The sequence below is a fragment of the Daphnia pulicaria genome, chromosome 7 (genome assembly GCF_021234035.1).
Source record: "Daphnia pulicaria isolate SC F1-1A chromosome 7, SC_F0-13Bv2, whole genome shotgun sequence".
Taxonomy (NCBI): Eukaryota; Metazoa; Arthropoda; class Branchiopoda; order Diplostraca; family Daphniidae; genus Daphnia; species Daphnia pulicaria.
Window position 1 is genome coordinate 11,861,878 of NC_060919.1, and position 12,730 is coordinate 11,874,607.

Here is a 12,730-nt window from a genome sequence, read left to right on the forward strand (position 1 = left end):
ATTAGCAAGGCGACGAGGTGACCGAGCGGTTAAGGTGATGGACTGCTAATCCATTGTGCATTGCACGCATGGGTTCGAATCGCATCCTCGTCGAAAGGAATAGTTAAGGATATTGGCAACTGTAACGCACTCCAATTGCTATGCAGTAATCAGGGGTTTCGGCATATCAATGTAGAAACTTAGTGTTCAAGCCACGGTATGATATTCATCAAGGTTCTATGGTGTAATGGTTAGCACTTCAGACTCTGACTCTGACAATCTGAGTTCAAATTTCAGTAGGACCTATTTTAACAGATGGCGAGATCGTTGCAAGAAAGGCCAGTCAAGACTTTTTCCCACAGTGCAACCCTTTCATTTAGAGTTTATGCATTGCGTTGCTGATGGATTAGGGTACTTGGTTATGATGAGTTTTTCTACAACAGTACATTATTACGCCAGGCTGTCGGAGGGTACTGTACATGTTCGTTGCAAATCGTTATTTCTTCAAGTCATCGCCATTTCCACTTCAAAGTATGTCTGTTTGCATCCATCCCCAAATACATCCGAAGGACACTATATCTTGCAAACAGCCTACAATTAGATAACAACACTTTCGTACTGGCGAGCACAACCCCATCGAAGTAAAAACCATAATCGACGTAAACACCACAACCCTTTCTATCCTTTTCAAAACGAAGCACAATTTAGTATTTTGCTCCGTCTAAATTTGGTTTTGAATTTTTACAAGAGGTAAAATGACATAAATGCCCCGAGTGAGGTTCGAACTCACGACCTCGAGATTATGAGACTCGCGCGCTGCCTACTGCGCTATCGAGGCGACCAATGTTCTTGAACGCTTTAACCAAATGGAACCAAGTGTCTTCCTTGAAACGCAAGTAAATCGAGCTTGCCAGGAGTCGAACCTGGAATCTCCTGATCCGTAGTCAGGCGCGTTATCAATTGCGCCACAAACCCACGTTAAACTACGAACATTACTAAATTTAAGAAATAACTATTTGTTTTCGACAGAAAGTGATCAGGTTTGAATCATGTCTTTACTAGTGAAGTCATGTTTTTAAGCCTTTAACATGAATTGGATTTATTATTACTGTTCATACGATTTTCAGTGAATTGTTGATAAGGAGATTAAAACAGCCCGGTTAGCTCAGACGGTAGAGCGCGGGACTTTTAATCCTGAGGTCGAGGGTTCAAGTCCCTCATCGGGCGTGAAACGTAGGTTGTGTACTAGATATGTGGTGATGTTCGATACGGTATAATTATCCTGTAATTGGATGGTGCAGATAAACTGAGATAATCTGACTTTACATGAAAAACGTTAGCAAGGAAAAAAATGCCGACGAGGTGACCGAGCGGTTAAGGTGATGGACTGCTAATCCATTGTGCATTGCACGCATGGGTTCGAATCCCATCCTCGTCGAAAGGAATAGTTTAGGATATTGGCAACTGTAACGCACTCCAATTGCTATGCAGTAATCAGGGGTTTCGGCATATCAATGGAGAAACTTAGTGTTCAAGCCACGGTATGATATTCATCAAGGTTCTATTGTGTAATCGTTAGCACTTCAGACTCTGACTCTGACAATCTGAGTTCAAATTTCAGTAGGACCTATTTTAACAGATGGCGAGATCGTTGCAAGAAAGGCCAGTCAAGACTTTTTCCCACAGTGCAACCCTTTCATTTAGAGTTTATGCATTGCGTTGCTGATGGATTAGGGTACTTGGTTATGATGAGTTTTTCTACAACAGTACATTATTACGCCAGGCTGTCGGAGGGTGCTGTACATGTTCGTTGCAAATCGTTATTTCTTCAAGTCATCGCCATTTCCACTTCAAAGTATGTCTGTTTGCATCCATCCCCAAATACATCCGAAGGACACTATATCTTGCAAACAGCCTACAATTAGATAACAACACTTTCGTACTGGCGAGCACAACCCCATCGAAGTAAAAACCATAATCGACGTAAACACCACAACCCTTTCTATCCTTTTCAAAACGAAGCACAATTTAGTATTTTTCTCCGTCTAAATTTGGTTTTGAATTTTTACAAGAGGTAAAATGACATAAATGCCCCGAGTGAGGTTCGAACTCACGACCTCGAGATTATGAGACTCGCGCGCTGCCTACTGCGCTATCGAGGCGACCAATGTTATTGAACGCTTTAACCAAATGGAACCAAGTGTCTTCCTTGAAACGCAAGTAAATCGAGCTTGCCAGGAGTCGAACCTGGAATCTCCTGATCCGTAGTCAGGCGCGTTATCAATTGCGCCACAAACCCACGTTAAACTACGAACATTACTAAATTTAAAAAATAACTATTTGTTTTCGACAGAAAGTGATCAGGTTTGAATCATGTCTTTACTAGTGAAGTCATGTTTTTAAGCCTTTAACATGAATTGGATTTATTATTACTGTTCATACGACTTTCAGTGAATTGTTGATAAGGAGATTAAAACAGCCCGGTTAGCTCAGACGGTAGAGCGCGGGACTTTTAATCCTGAGGTCGAGGGTTCAAGTCCCTCATCGGGCGTGAAACGTAGGTTGTGTACTAGATATGTGGTGATGTTCGATACGGTATAATTATCCTGTAATTGGATGGTGCAGATAAACTGAGATAATCTGACTTTACATGAAGAACGTTAGCAAGGAAAAAAATGCCGACGAGGTGACCGAGCGGTTAAGGTGATGGACTGCTAATCCATTGTGCATTGCACGCATGGGTTCGAATCCCATCCTCGTCGAAAGGAATAGTTAAGGATATTGGCAACTGTAACGAACTCCAATTGCTATGCAGTAATCAGGGGTTTCGGCATATCAATGTAGAAACTTAGTGTTCAAGCCACGGTATGATATTCATCAAGGTTCTATGGTGTAATGGTTAGCACTTCAGACTCTGACTCTGACAATCTGAGTTCAAATTTCAGTAGGACCTATTTTAACAGATGGCGAGATCGTTGCAAGAAAGGCCAGTCAAGACTTTTTCCCACAGTGCAACCCTTTCATTTAGAGTTTATGCATTGCGTTGCTGATGGATTAGGGTACTTGGTTATGATGAGTTTTTCTACAACAGTACATTATTACGCCAGGCTGTCGGAGGGTGCTGTACATGTTCGTTGCAAATCGTTATTTCTTCAAGTCATCGCCATTGCCACTTCAAAGTATGTCTGTTTGCATCCATCCCCAAATACATCCGAAGGACACTATATCTTGCAAACAGCCTACAATTAGATAACAACACTTTCGTACTGGCGAGCACAACCCCATCGAAGTAAAAACCATAATCGACGTAAACACCACAACCCTTTCTATCCTTTTCAAAACGAAGCACAGTTTAGTATTTTGCTCCGTCTAAATTTGGACTTGAATTTTTACAAGAGGTAAAATGACATAAATGCCCCGAGTGAGGTTCGAACTCACGACCTCGAGATTATGAGACTCGCGCGCTGCCTACTGCGCTATCGAGGCGACCACTGTTATTGAACGCTATAACCAAATGGAACCAAGTGGCTTCCTTGAAACGCAAGTAAATCGAGCTTGCCAGGAGTCGAACCTGGAATCTCCTGATCCGTAGTCAGGCGCGTTATCAATTGCGCCACAAACCCACGTTAAACTACGAACATTACTAAATTTAAGAAACAACTATTTGTTTTGGACAGAAAGTGATCAGGTTTGAATCATTTCTTTACTAGTGAAGTCATGTTTTTAAGCCTTTAACATGAATTGGATTTATTATTACTGTTCATACGATTTTCAGTGAATTGTTGATAAGGAGATTAAAACAGCCCGGTTAGCTCAGACGGTAGAGCGCGGGACTTTTAATCCTGAGGTCGAGGGTTCAAGTCCCTCATCGGGCGTGAAACGTAGGTTGTGTACTAGATATGTGGTGATGTTCGATACGGTATAATTATCCTGTAATTGGCTGGTGCAGATAAACTGAGATAATCTGACTTTACATGAAAAACGTTAGCAAGGAAAAAAATGCCGACGAGGTGACCGAGCGGTTAAGGTGATGGACTGCTAATCCATTGTGCATTGCACGCATAGATTCGAATCCCATCCTCGTCGAAAGGAATAGTTAAGGATATTGGCAACTGTAACGCACTCCAATTGCTATGCAGTAATCAGGGGTTTCGGCATATCAATGTAGAAACTTAGTGTTCAAGCCACGGTATGATATTCATCAAGGTTCTATGGTGTAATGGTTAGCACTTCAGACTCTGACTCTGACAATCTGAGTTCAAATTTCAGTAGGACCTATTTTAACAGATGGCGAGATCGTTGCAAGAAAGGCCAGTCAAGACTTTTTCCCACAGTGCAACCCTTTCATTTAGAGTTTATGCATTGCGTTGCTGATGGATTAGGGTACTTGGTTATGATGAGTTTTTCTACAACAGTACATTATTACGCCAGGCTGTCGGAGGGTGCTGTACATGTTCGTTGCAAATCGTTATTTCTTCAAGTCATCGCCATTTCCACTTCAAAGTATGTCTGTTTGCATCCATCCCCAAATACATCCGAAGGACACTATATCTTGCAAACAGCCTACAATTAGATAACAACACTTTCGTACTGGCGAGCACAACCCCATCGAAGTAAAAACCATAATCGACGTAAACACCACAACCCTTTCTATCCTTTTCAAAACGAAGCACAATTTAGTATTTTGCTCCGTCTAAATTTGGTTTTGAATTTTTACAAGAGGTAAAATGACATAAATGCCCCGAGTGAGGTTCGAACTCACGACCTCGAGATTATGAGACTCGCGCGCTGCCTACTGCGCTATCGAGGCGACCAATGTTATTGAACGCTTTAACCAAATGGAACCAAGTGTCTTCCTTGAAACGCAAGTAAATCGATCTTGCCAGGAGTCGAACCTGGAATCTCCTGATCCGTAGTCAGGCGCGTTATCAATTGCGCCACAAACCCACGTTAAACTACGAACATTACTAAATTAAAGAAATAACTATTTGTTTTCGACAGAAAGTGATCAGGTTTGAATCATGTCTTTACTAGTGAAGTCATGTTTTTAAGCCTTTAACATGAATTGGATTTATTATTACTGTTCATACGATTTTCAGTGAATTGTTGATAAGGAGATTAAAACAGCCCGGTTAGCTCAGACGGTAGAGCGCGGGACTTTTAATCCTGAGGTCGAGGGTTCAAGTCCCTCATCGGGCGTGAAACGTAGGTTGTGTACTAGATATGTGGTGATGTTCGATACGGTATAATTATCCTGTAATTTGATGGTGCAGATAAACTGAGATAATCTGACTTTACATGAAAAACATTAGCAAGGCGACGAGGTGACCGAGCGGTTAAGGTGATGGACTGCTAATCCATTGTGCATTGCACGCATGGGTTCGAATCGCATCCTCGTCGAAAGGAATAGTTAAGGATATTGGCAACTGTAACGCACTCCAATTGCTATGCAGTAATCAGGGGTTTCGGCATATCAATGTAGAAACTTAGTGTTCAAGCCACGGTATGATATTCATCAAGGTTCTATGGTGTAATGGTTAGCACTTCAGACTCTGACTCTGACAATCTGAGTTCAAATTTCAGTAGGACCTATTTTAACAGATGGCGAGATCGTTGCAAGAAAGGCCAGTCAAGACTTTTTCCCACAGTGCAACCCTTTCATTTAGAGTTTATGCATTGCGTTGCTGATGGATTAGGGTACTTGGTTATGATGAGTTTTTCTACAACAGTACATTATTACGCCAGGCTGTCGGAGGGTACTGTACATGTTCGTTGCAAATCGTTATTTCTTCAAGTCATCGCCATTTCCACTTCAAAGTATGTCTGTTTGCATCCATCCCCAAATACATCCGAAGGACACTATATCTTGCAAACAGCCTACAATTAGATAACAACACTTTCGTACTGGCGAGCACAACCCCATCGAAGTAAAAACCATAATCGACGTAAACACCACAACCCTTTCTATCCTTTTCAAAACGAAGCACAATTTAGTATTTTGCTCCGTCTAAATTTGGTTTTGAATTTTTACAAGAGGTAAAATGACATAAATGCCCCGAGTGAGGTTCGAACTCACGACCTCGAGATTATGAGACTCGCGCGCTGCCTACTGCGCTATCGAGGCGACCAATGTTCTTGAACGCTTTAACCAAATGGAACCAAGTGTCTTCCTTGAAACGCAAGTAAATCGAGCTTGCCAGGAGTCGAACCTGGAATCTCCTGATCCGTAGTCAGGCGCGTTATCAATTGCGCCACAAACCCACGTTAAACTACGAACATTACTAAATTTAAGAAATAACTATTTGTTTTCGACAGAAAGTGATCAGGTTTGAATCATGTCTTTACTAGTGAAGTCATGTTTTTAAGCCTTTAACATGAATTGGATTTATTATTACTGTTCATACGATTTTCAGTGAATTGTTGATAAGGAGATTAAAACAGCCCGGTTAGCTCAGACGGTAGAGCGCGGGACTTTTAATCCTGAGGTCGAGGGTTCAAGTCCCTCATCGGGCGTGAAACGTAGGTTGTGTACTAGATATGTGGTGATGTTCGATACGGTATAATTATCCTGTAATTGGATGGTGCAGATAAACTGAGATAATCTGACTTTACATGAAAAACGTTAGCAAGGAAAAAAATGCCGACGAGGTGACCGAGCGGTTAAGGTGATGGACTGCTAATCCATTGTGCATTGCACGCATGGGTTCGAATCCCATCCTCGTCGAAAGGAATAGTTTAGGATATTGGCAACTGTAACGCAATCCAATTGCTATGCAGTAATCAGGGGTTTCGGCATATCAATGGAGAAACTTAGTGTTCAAGCCACGGTATGATATTCATCAAGGTTCTATTGTGTAATCGTTAGCACTTCAGACTCTGACTCTGACAATCTGAGTTCAAATTTCAGTAGGACCTATTTTAACAGATGGCGAGATCGTTGCAAGAAAGGCCAGTCAAGACTTTTTCCCACAGTGCAACCCTTTCATTTAGAGTTTATGCATTGCGTTGCTGATGGATTAGGGTACTTGGTTATGATGAGTTTTTCTACAACAGTACATTATTACGCCAGGCTGTCGGAGGGTGCTGTACATGTTCGTTGCAAATCGTTATTTCTTCAAGTCATCGCCATTTCCACTTCAAAGTATGTCTGTTTGCATCCATCCCCAAATACATCCGAAGGACACTATATCTTGCAAACAGCCTACAATTAGATAACAACACTTTCGTACTGGCGAGCACAACCCCATCGAAGTAAAAACCATAATCGACGTAAACACCACAACCCTTTCTATCCTTTTCAAAACGAAGCACAATTTAGTATTTTTCTCCGTCTAAATTTGGTTTTGAATTTTTACAAGAGGTAAAATGACATAAATGCCCCGAGTGAGGTTCGAACTCACGACCTCGAGATTATGAGACTCGCGCGCTGCCTACTGCGCTATCGAGGCGACCAATGTTATTGAACGCTTTAACCAAATGGAACCAAGTGTCTTCCTTGAAACGCAAGTAAATCGAGCTTGCCAGGAGTCGAACCTGGAATCTCCTGATCCGTAGTCAGGCGCGTTATCAATTGCGCCACAAACCCACGTTAAACTACGAACATTACTAAATTTAAAAAATAACTATTTGTTTTCGACAGAAAGTGATCAGGTTTGAATCATGTCTTTACTAGTGAAGTCATGTTTTTAAGCCTTTAACATGAATTGGATTTATTATTACTGTTCATACGACTTTCAGTGAATTGTTGATAAGGAGATTAAAACAGCCCGGTTAGCTCAGACGGTAGAGCGCGGGACTTTTAATCCTGAGGTCGAGGGTTCAAGTCCCTCATCGGGCGTGAAACGTAGGTTGTGTACTAGATATGTGGTGATGTTCGATACGGTATAATTATCCTGTAATTGGATGGTGCAGATAAACTGAGATAATCTGACTTTACATGAAGAACGTTAGCAAGGAAAAAAATGCCGACGAGGTGACCGAGCGGTTAAGGTGATGGACTGCTAATCCATTGTGCATTGCACGCATGGGTTCGAATCCCATCCTCGTCGAAAGGAATAGTTAAGGATATTGGCAACTGTAACGAACTCCAATTGCTATGCAGTAATCAGGGGTTTCGGCATATCAATGTAGAAACTTAGTGTTCAAGCCACGGTATGATATTCATCAAGGTTCTATGGTGTAATGGTTAGCACTTCAGACTCTGACTCTGACAATCTGAGTTCAAATTTCAGTAGGACCTATTTTAACAGATGGCGAGATCGTTGCAAGAAAGGCCAGTCAAGACTTTTTCCCACAGTGCAACCCTTTCATTTAGAGTTTATGCATTGCGTTGCTGATGGATTAGGGTACTTGGTTATGATGAGTTTTTCTACAACAGTACATTATTACGCCAGGCTGTCGGAGGGTGCTGTACATGTTCGTTGCAAATCGTTATTTCTTCAAGTCATCGCCATTGCCACTTCAAAGTATGTCTGTTTGCATCCATCCCCAAATACATCCGAAGGACACTATATCTTGCAAACAGCCTACAATTAGATAACAACACTTTCGTACTGGCGAGCACAACCCCATCGAAGTAAAAACCATAATCGACGTAAACACCACAACCCTTTCTATCCTTTTCAAAACGAAGCACAGTTTAGTATTTTGCTCCGTCTAAATTTGGACTTGAATTTTTACAAGAGGTAAAATGACATAAATGCCCCGAGTGAGGTTCGAACTCACGACCTCGAGATTATGAGACTCGCGCGCTGCCTACTGCGCTATCGAGGCGACCACTGTTATTGAACGCTATAACCAAATGGAACCAAGTGGCTTCCTTGAAACGCAAGTAAATCGAGCTTGCCAGGAGTCGAACCTGGAATCTCCTGATCCGTAGTCAGGCGCGTTATCAATTGCGCCACAAACCCACGTTAAACTACGAACATTACTAAATTTAAGAAACAACTATTTGTTTTGGACAGAAAGTGATCAGGTTTGAATCATTTCTTTACTAGTGAAGTCATGTTTTTAAGCCTTTAACATGAATTGGATTTATTATTACTGTTCATACGATTTTCAGTGAATTGTTGATAAGGAGATTAAAACAGCCCGGTTAGCTCAGACGGTAGAGCGCGGGACTTTTAATCCTGAGGTCGAGGGTTCAAGTCCCTCATCGGGCGTGAAACGTAGGTTGTGTACTAGATATGTGGTGATGTTCGATACGGTATAATTATCCTGTAATTGGCTGGTGCAGATAAACTGAGATAATCTGACTTTACATGAAAAACGTTAGCAAGGAAAAAAATGCCGACGAGGTGACCGAGCGGTTAAGGTGATGGACTGCTAATCCATTGTGCATTGCACGCATAGATTCGAATCCCATCCTCGTCGAAAGGAATAGTTAAGGATATTGGCAACTGTAACGCACTCCAATTGCTATGCAGTAATCAGGGGTTTCGGCATATCAATGTAGAAACTTAGTGTTCAAGCCACGGTATGATATTCATCAAGGTTCTATGGTGTAATGGTTAGCACTTCAGACTCTGACTCTGACAATCTGAGTTCAAATTTCAGTAGGACCTATTTTAACAGATGGCGAGATCGTTGCAAGAAAGGCCAGTCAAGACTTTTTCCCACAGTGCAACCCTTTCATTTAGAGTTTATGCATTGCGTTGCTGATGGATTAGGGTACTTGGTTATGATGAGTTTTTCTACAACAGTACATTATTACGCCAGGCTGTCGGAGGGTGCTGTACATGTTCGTTGCAAATCGTTATTTCTTCAAGTCATCGCCATTTCCACTTCAAAGTATGTCTGTTTGCATCCATCCCCAAATACATCCGAAGGACACTATATCTTGCAAACAGCCTACAATTAGATAACAACACTTTCGTACTGGCGAGCACAACCCCATCGAAGTAAAAACCATAATCGACGTAAACACCACAACCCTTTCTATCCTTTTCAAAACGAAGCACAATTTAGTATTTTGCTCCGTCTAAATTTGGTTTTGAATTTTTACAAGAGGTAAAATGACATAAATGCCCCGAGTGAGGTTCGAACTCACGACCTCGAGATTATGAGACTCGCGCGCTGCCTACTGCGCTATCGAGGCGACCAATGTTATTGAACGCTTTAACCAAATGGAACCAAGTGTCTTCCTTGAAACGCAAGTAAATCGATCTTGCCAGGAGTCGAACCTGGAATCTCCTGATCCGTAGTCAGGCGCGTTATCAATTGCGCCACAAACCCACGTTAAACTACGAACATTACTAAATTAAAGAAATAACTATTTGTTTTCGACAGAAAGTGATCAGGTTTGAATCATGTCTTTACTAGTGAAGTCATGTTTTTAAGCCTTTAACATGAATTGGATTTATTATTACTGTTCATACGATTTTCAGTGAATTGTTGATAAGGAGATTAAAACAGCCCGGTTAGCTCAGACGGTAGAGCGCGGGACTTTTAATCCTGAGGTCGAGGGTTCAAGTCCCTCATCGGGCGTGAAACGTAGGTAGGTTGTGTACTAGATATGTGGTGATGTTCGATACGGTATAATTATCCTGTAATTGGCTGGTGCAGATAAACTGAGATAATCTGACTTTACATGAAAAACGTTAGCAAGGAAAAAAATGCCGACGAGGTGACCGAGCGGTTAAGGTGATGGACTGCTAATCCATTGTGCATTGCACGCATGGGTTCGAATCCCATCCTCGTCGAAAGGAATAGTTAAGGATATTGGCAACTGTAACGCACTCCAATTGCTATGCAGTAATCAGGGGTTTCGGCATATCAATGTAGAAACTTAGTATTCAAGCCACGGTATGATATTCATCAAGGTTCTATGGTGTAATGGTTAGCACTTCAGACTCTGACTCTGACAATCTGAGTTCAAATCTCAGTAGGACCTATTTTAACAGATGGCGAGATCGTTGCAAGAAAGGCCAGTCAAGACTTTTTCCCACAGTGCAACCCTTTCATTTAGAGTTTATGCATTGCGTTGCTGATGGATTAGGTTACTTGGTTATGATGAGTTTTTCTACAACAGTACATTATTACGCCAGGCTGTCGGAGGGTGCTGTACATGTTCGTTGCAAATCGTTATTTCTTCAAGTCATCGCCATTGCCACTTCAATGTATGTCTGTTTGCATCCATCCCCAAATACATCCGAAGGACACTATATCTTGCAAACAGCCTACAATTAGATAACAACACTTTCGTACTGGCGAGCACAACCCCATCGAAGTAAAAACCATAATCGACGTACACACCACAACCCTTTCTATCCTTTTCAAAACGAAGCACAGTTTAGTATTTTGCTCCGTCTAAATTTGGACTTGAATTTTTACAAGAGGTAAAATGACATAAATGCCCCGAGTGAGGTTCGAACTCACGACCTCGAGATTATGAGACTCGCGCGCTGCCTACTGCGCTATCGAGGCGACCACTGTTATTGAACGCTATAACCAAATGGAACCAAGTGGCTTCCTTGAAACGCAAGTAAATCGAGCTTGCCAGGAGTCGAACCTGGAATCTCCTGATCCGTAGTCAGGCACGTTATCCATTGCGCCACAAACCCACGTTAAACTACGAACATTACTAAATTTAAGAAATAACTATTTGTTTTCGACAGAAAGTGATCAGGTTTGAATCATGTCTTTACTAGTGAAGTCATGTTTTTAAGCCTTTAACATGAACTGAATTTATTATTACTGTTCATACGATTTTCAGTGAATTGTTGATAAGGAGATTAAAACAGCCCGGTTAGCTCAGACGGTAGAGCGCGGTACTTTTAATCCTGAGGTCGATGGTTCAAGTCCCTCATCGGGCGTGAAACGTAGGTTGTGTACTAGATATGTGGTGATGTTCGATACGGTATAATTATCCTGTAATTGGATGGCGCAGATAAACTGAGATAATCTGACTTTACATGAAAAACGTTAGCAAGGAAAAAAATGCCGACGAGGTGACCGAGCGGTTAAGGTGATGGACTGCTAATCCATTGTGCATTGCACGCATGGGTTCGAATCCCATTCTCGTCGAAAGGAATAGTTAAGGATATTGGCAAATGTAACGCACTCCAATTGCTATGCAGTAATCAGGGGTTTCGGCATATCAATGTAGAAACTTAGTGTTCAAGCCACGGTATGATATCCATCAAGGTTCTATGGTGTAATGGTTAGCACTTCAGACTCTGACTCTGACAATCTGAGTTCGAATCTCAGTAGGACCTATTTTAACAGATGGTGAGATCGTTGCAAGAAAGGCCAGTCAAGACTTTTTCCCACAGTGCAACCCTTTCATTTAGAGTTTATGCATTGCGTTGCTGATGGATTAGGTTACTTGGTTATGATGAGTTTTTCTACAACAGTACATTATTACGCCAGGCTGTCGGAGGGTGCTGTACATGTTCGTTGCAAATCGTTATTTCTTCAAGTCATCGCCATTGCCACTTCAATGTATGTCTGTTTGCATCCATCCCCAAATACATCCGAAGGACACTATATCTTGCAAACAGCCTACAATTAGATAACAACACTTTCGTACTGGCGAGCACAACCCCATCGAAGTAAAAACCATAATCGACGTACACACCACAACCCTTTCTATCCTTTTCAAAACGAAGCACAGTTTAGTATTTTGCTCCGTCTAAATTTGGACTTGAATTTTTACAAGAGGTAAAATGACATAAATGCCCCGAGTGAGGTTCGAACTCACGACCTCGAGATTATGAGACTCGCGCGCTGCCTACTGCGCTATCGAGGCGAC

The 12,730-nt window shown here is 41.8% G+C and overlaps 45 non-coding genes across 45 annotated transcripts; 26 read left to right on the top strand and 19 right to left on the bottom strand.

The window, feature by feature from the left end:
• The first annotated feature begins 11 nt into the window (after positions 1 to 11).
• Trnas-gcu lies at positions 12 to 93 on the top strand. The gene has a single exon. It is a non-coding gene; the product is annotated as a tRNA-Ser (tRNA).
• A 119-nt stretch (positions 94 to 212) lies between these two features.
• Positions 213 to 284, top strand: Trnaq-cug. The gene has a single exon. It is a non-coding gene; the product is annotated as a tRNA-Gln (tRNA).
• A 460-nt stretch (positions 285 to 744) lies between these two features.
• On the bottom strand, positions 745 to 817 carry Trnam-cau. The gene has a single exon. It is a non-coding gene; the product is annotated as a tRNA-Met (tRNA).
• A 64-nt stretch (positions 818 to 881) lies between these two features.
• Positions 882 to 954, bottom strand: Trnar-acg. The gene has a single exon. It is a non-coding gene; the product is annotated as a tRNA-Arg (tRNA).
• A 179-nt stretch (positions 955 to 1,133) lies between these two features.
• Trnak-uuu lies at positions 1,134 to 1,206 on the top strand. Its single transcript has one exon. It is a non-coding gene; the product is annotated as a tRNA-Lys (tRNA).
• Positions 1,207 to 1,335: 129 nt separating this feature from the next.
• Positions 1,336 to 1,417, top strand: Trnas-gcu. Its single transcript has one exon. It is a non-coding gene; the product is annotated as a tRNA-Ser (tRNA).
• Positions 1,418 to 2,068: 651 nt separating this feature from the next.
• Positions 2,069 to 2,141, bottom strand: Trnam-cau. Its single transcript has one exon. It is a non-coding gene; the product is annotated as a tRNA-Met (tRNA).
• A 64-nt stretch (positions 2,142 to 2,205) lies between these two features.
• Positions 2,206 to 2,278, bottom strand: Trnar-acg. Its single transcript has one exon. It is a non-coding gene; the product is annotated as a tRNA-Arg (tRNA).
• A 179-nt stretch (positions 2,279 to 2,457) lies between these two features.
• On the top strand, positions 2,458 to 2,530 carry Trnak-uuu. The gene has a single exon. It is a non-coding gene; the product is annotated as a tRNA-Lys (tRNA).
• A 129-nt stretch (positions 2,531 to 2,659) lies between these two features.
• Trnas-gcu lies at positions 2,660 to 2,741 on the top strand. Its single transcript has one exon. It is a non-coding gene; the product is annotated as a tRNA-Ser (tRNA).
• Positions 2,742 to 2,860: 119 nt separating this feature from the next.
• On the top strand, positions 2,861 to 2,932 carry Trnaq-cug. Its single transcript has one exon. It is a non-coding gene; the product is annotated as a tRNA-Gln (tRNA).
• A 460-nt stretch (positions 2,933 to 3,392) lies between these two features.
• Positions 3,393 to 3,465, bottom strand: Trnam-cau. Its single transcript has one exon. It is a non-coding gene; the product is annotated as a tRNA-Met (tRNA).
• A 64-nt stretch (positions 3,466 to 3,529) lies between these two features.
• Positions 3,530 to 3,602, bottom strand: Trnar-acg. Its single transcript has one exon. It is a non-coding gene; the product is annotated as a tRNA-Arg (tRNA).
• Positions 3,603 to 3,781: 179 nt separating this feature from the next.
• Trnak-uuu lies at positions 3,782 to 3,854 on the top strand. The gene has a single exon. It is a non-coding gene; the product is annotated as a tRNA-Lys (tRNA).
• Positions 3,855 to 3,983: 129 nt separating this feature from the next.
• On the top strand, positions 3,984 to 4,065 carry Trnas-gcu. Its single transcript has one exon. It is a non-coding gene; the product is annotated as a tRNA-Ser (tRNA).
• A 119-nt stretch (positions 4,066 to 4,184) lies between these two features.
• On the top strand, positions 4,185 to 4,256 carry Trnaq-cug. The gene has a single exon. It is a non-coding gene; the product is annotated as a tRNA-Gln (tRNA).
• A 460-nt stretch (positions 4,257 to 4,716) lies between these two features.
• On the bottom strand, positions 4,717 to 4,789 carry Trnam-cau. The gene has a single exon. It is a non-coding gene; the product is annotated as a tRNA-Met (tRNA).
• A 64-nt stretch (positions 4,790 to 4,853) lies between these two features.
• Positions 4,854 to 4,926, bottom strand: Trnar-acg. The gene has a single exon. It is a non-coding gene; the product is annotated as a tRNA-Arg (tRNA).
• A 179-nt stretch (positions 4,927 to 5,105) lies between these two features.
• Positions 5,106 to 5,178, top strand: Trnak-uuu. Its single transcript has one exon. It is a non-coding gene; the product is annotated as a tRNA-Lys (tRNA).
• A 119-nt stretch (positions 5,179 to 5,297) lies between these two features.
• On the top strand, positions 5,298 to 5,379 carry Trnas-gcu. Its single transcript has one exon. It is a non-coding gene; the product is annotated as a tRNA-Ser (tRNA).
• Positions 5,380 to 5,498: 119 nt separating this feature from the next.
• On the top strand, positions 5,499 to 5,570 carry Trnaq-cug. The gene has a single exon. It is a non-coding gene; the product is annotated as a tRNA-Gln (tRNA).
• Positions 5,571 to 6,030: 460 nt separating this feature from the next.
• Trnam-cau lies at positions 6,031 to 6,103 on the bottom strand. The gene has a single exon. It is a non-coding gene; the product is annotated as a tRNA-Met (tRNA).
• Positions 6,104 to 6,167: 64 nt separating this feature from the next.
• Trnar-acg lies at positions 6,168 to 6,240 on the bottom strand. The gene has a single exon. It is a non-coding gene; the product is annotated as a tRNA-Arg (tRNA).
• Positions 6,241 to 6,419: 179 nt separating this feature from the next.
• Positions 6,420 to 6,492, top strand: Trnak-uuu. Its single transcript has one exon. It is a non-coding gene; the product is annotated as a tRNA-Lys (tRNA).
• Positions 6,493 to 6,621: 129 nt separating this feature from the next.
• Positions 6,622 to 6,703, top strand: Trnas-gcu. The gene has a single exon. It is a non-coding gene; the product is annotated as a tRNA-Ser (tRNA).
• A 651-nt stretch (positions 6,704 to 7,354) lies between these two features.
• Trnam-cau lies at positions 7,355 to 7,427 on the bottom strand. Its single transcript has one exon. It is a non-coding gene; the product is annotated as a tRNA-Met (tRNA).
• A 64-nt stretch (positions 7,428 to 7,491) lies between these two features.
• On the bottom strand, positions 7,492 to 7,564 carry Trnar-acg. Its single transcript has one exon. It is a non-coding gene; the product is annotated as a tRNA-Arg (tRNA).
• A 179-nt stretch (positions 7,565 to 7,743) lies between these two features.
• On the top strand, positions 7,744 to 7,816 carry Trnak-uuu. Its single transcript has one exon. It is a non-coding gene; the product is annotated as a tRNA-Lys (tRNA).
• Positions 7,817 to 7,945: 129 nt separating this feature from the next.
• On the top strand, positions 7,946 to 8,027 carry Trnas-gcu. The gene has a single exon. It is a non-coding gene; the product is annotated as a tRNA-Ser (tRNA).
• Positions 8,028 to 8,146: 119 nt separating this feature from the next.
• On the top strand, positions 8,147 to 8,218 carry Trnaq-cug. Its single transcript has one exon. It is a non-coding gene; the product is annotated as a tRNA-Gln (tRNA).
• A 460-nt stretch (positions 8,219 to 8,678) lies between these two features.
• Trnam-cau lies at positions 8,679 to 8,751 on the bottom strand. The gene has a single exon. It is a non-coding gene; the product is annotated as a tRNA-Met (tRNA).
• Positions 8,752 to 8,815: 64 nt separating this feature from the next.
• Trnar-acg lies at positions 8,816 to 8,888 on the bottom strand. The gene has a single exon. It is a non-coding gene; the product is annotated as a tRNA-Arg (tRNA).
• Positions 8,889 to 9,067: 179 nt separating this feature from the next.
• Positions 9,068 to 9,140, top strand: Trnak-uuu. The gene has a single exon. It is a non-coding gene; the product is annotated as a tRNA-Lys (tRNA).
• A 129-nt stretch (positions 9,141 to 9,269) lies between these two features.
• On the top strand, positions 9,270 to 9,351 carry Trnas-gcu. The gene has a single exon. It is a non-coding gene; the product is annotated as a tRNA-Ser (tRNA).
• A 119-nt stretch (positions 9,352 to 9,470) lies between these two features.
• Positions 9,471 to 9,542, top strand: Trnaq-cug. The gene has a single exon. It is a non-coding gene; the product is annotated as a tRNA-Gln (tRNA).
• A 460-nt stretch (positions 9,543 to 10,002) lies between these two features.
• On the bottom strand, positions 10,003 to 10,075 carry Trnam-cau. The gene has a single exon. It is a non-coding gene; the product is annotated as a tRNA-Met (tRNA).
• A 64-nt stretch (positions 10,076 to 10,139) lies between these two features.
• On the bottom strand, positions 10,140 to 10,212 carry Trnar-acg. Its single transcript has one exon. It is a non-coding gene; the product is annotated as a tRNA-Arg (tRNA).
• A 179-nt stretch (positions 10,213 to 10,391) lies between these two features.
• Positions 10,392 to 10,464, top strand: Trnak-uuu. The gene has a single exon. It is a non-coding gene; the product is annotated as a tRNA-Lys (tRNA).
• A 133-nt stretch (positions 10,465 to 10,597) lies between these two features.
• Trnas-gcu lies at positions 10,598 to 10,679 on the top strand. The gene has a single exon. It is a non-coding gene; the product is annotated as a tRNA-Ser (tRNA).
• A 119-nt stretch (positions 10,680 to 10,798) lies between these two features.
• Positions 10,799 to 10,870, top strand: Trnaq-cug. The gene has a single exon. It is a non-coding gene; the product is annotated as a tRNA-Gln (tRNA).
• A 460-nt stretch (positions 10,871 to 11,330) lies between these two features.
• On the bottom strand, positions 11,331 to 11,403 carry Trnam-cau. Its single transcript has one exon. It is a non-coding gene; the product is annotated as a tRNA-Met (tRNA).
• Positions 11,404 to 11,467: 64 nt separating this feature from the next.
• Positions 11,468 to 11,540, bottom strand: Trnar-acg. Its single transcript has one exon. It is a non-coding gene; the product is annotated as a tRNA-Arg (tRNA).
• A 381-nt stretch (positions 11,541 to 11,921) lies between these two features.
• Trnas-gcu lies at positions 11,922 to 12,003 on the top strand. Its single transcript has one exon. It is a non-coding gene; the product is annotated as a tRNA-Ser (tRNA).
• A 119-nt stretch (positions 12,004 to 12,122) lies between these two features.
• On the top strand, positions 12,123 to 12,194 carry Trnaq-cug. Its single transcript has one exon. It is a non-coding gene; the product is annotated as a tRNA-Gln (tRNA).
• A 460-nt stretch (positions 12,195 to 12,654) lies between these two features.
• Trnam-cau lies at positions 12,655 to 12,727 on the bottom strand. The gene has a single exon. It is a non-coding gene; the product is annotated as a tRNA-Met (tRNA).
• Positions 12,728 to 12,730: the final 3 nt, after the last annotated feature.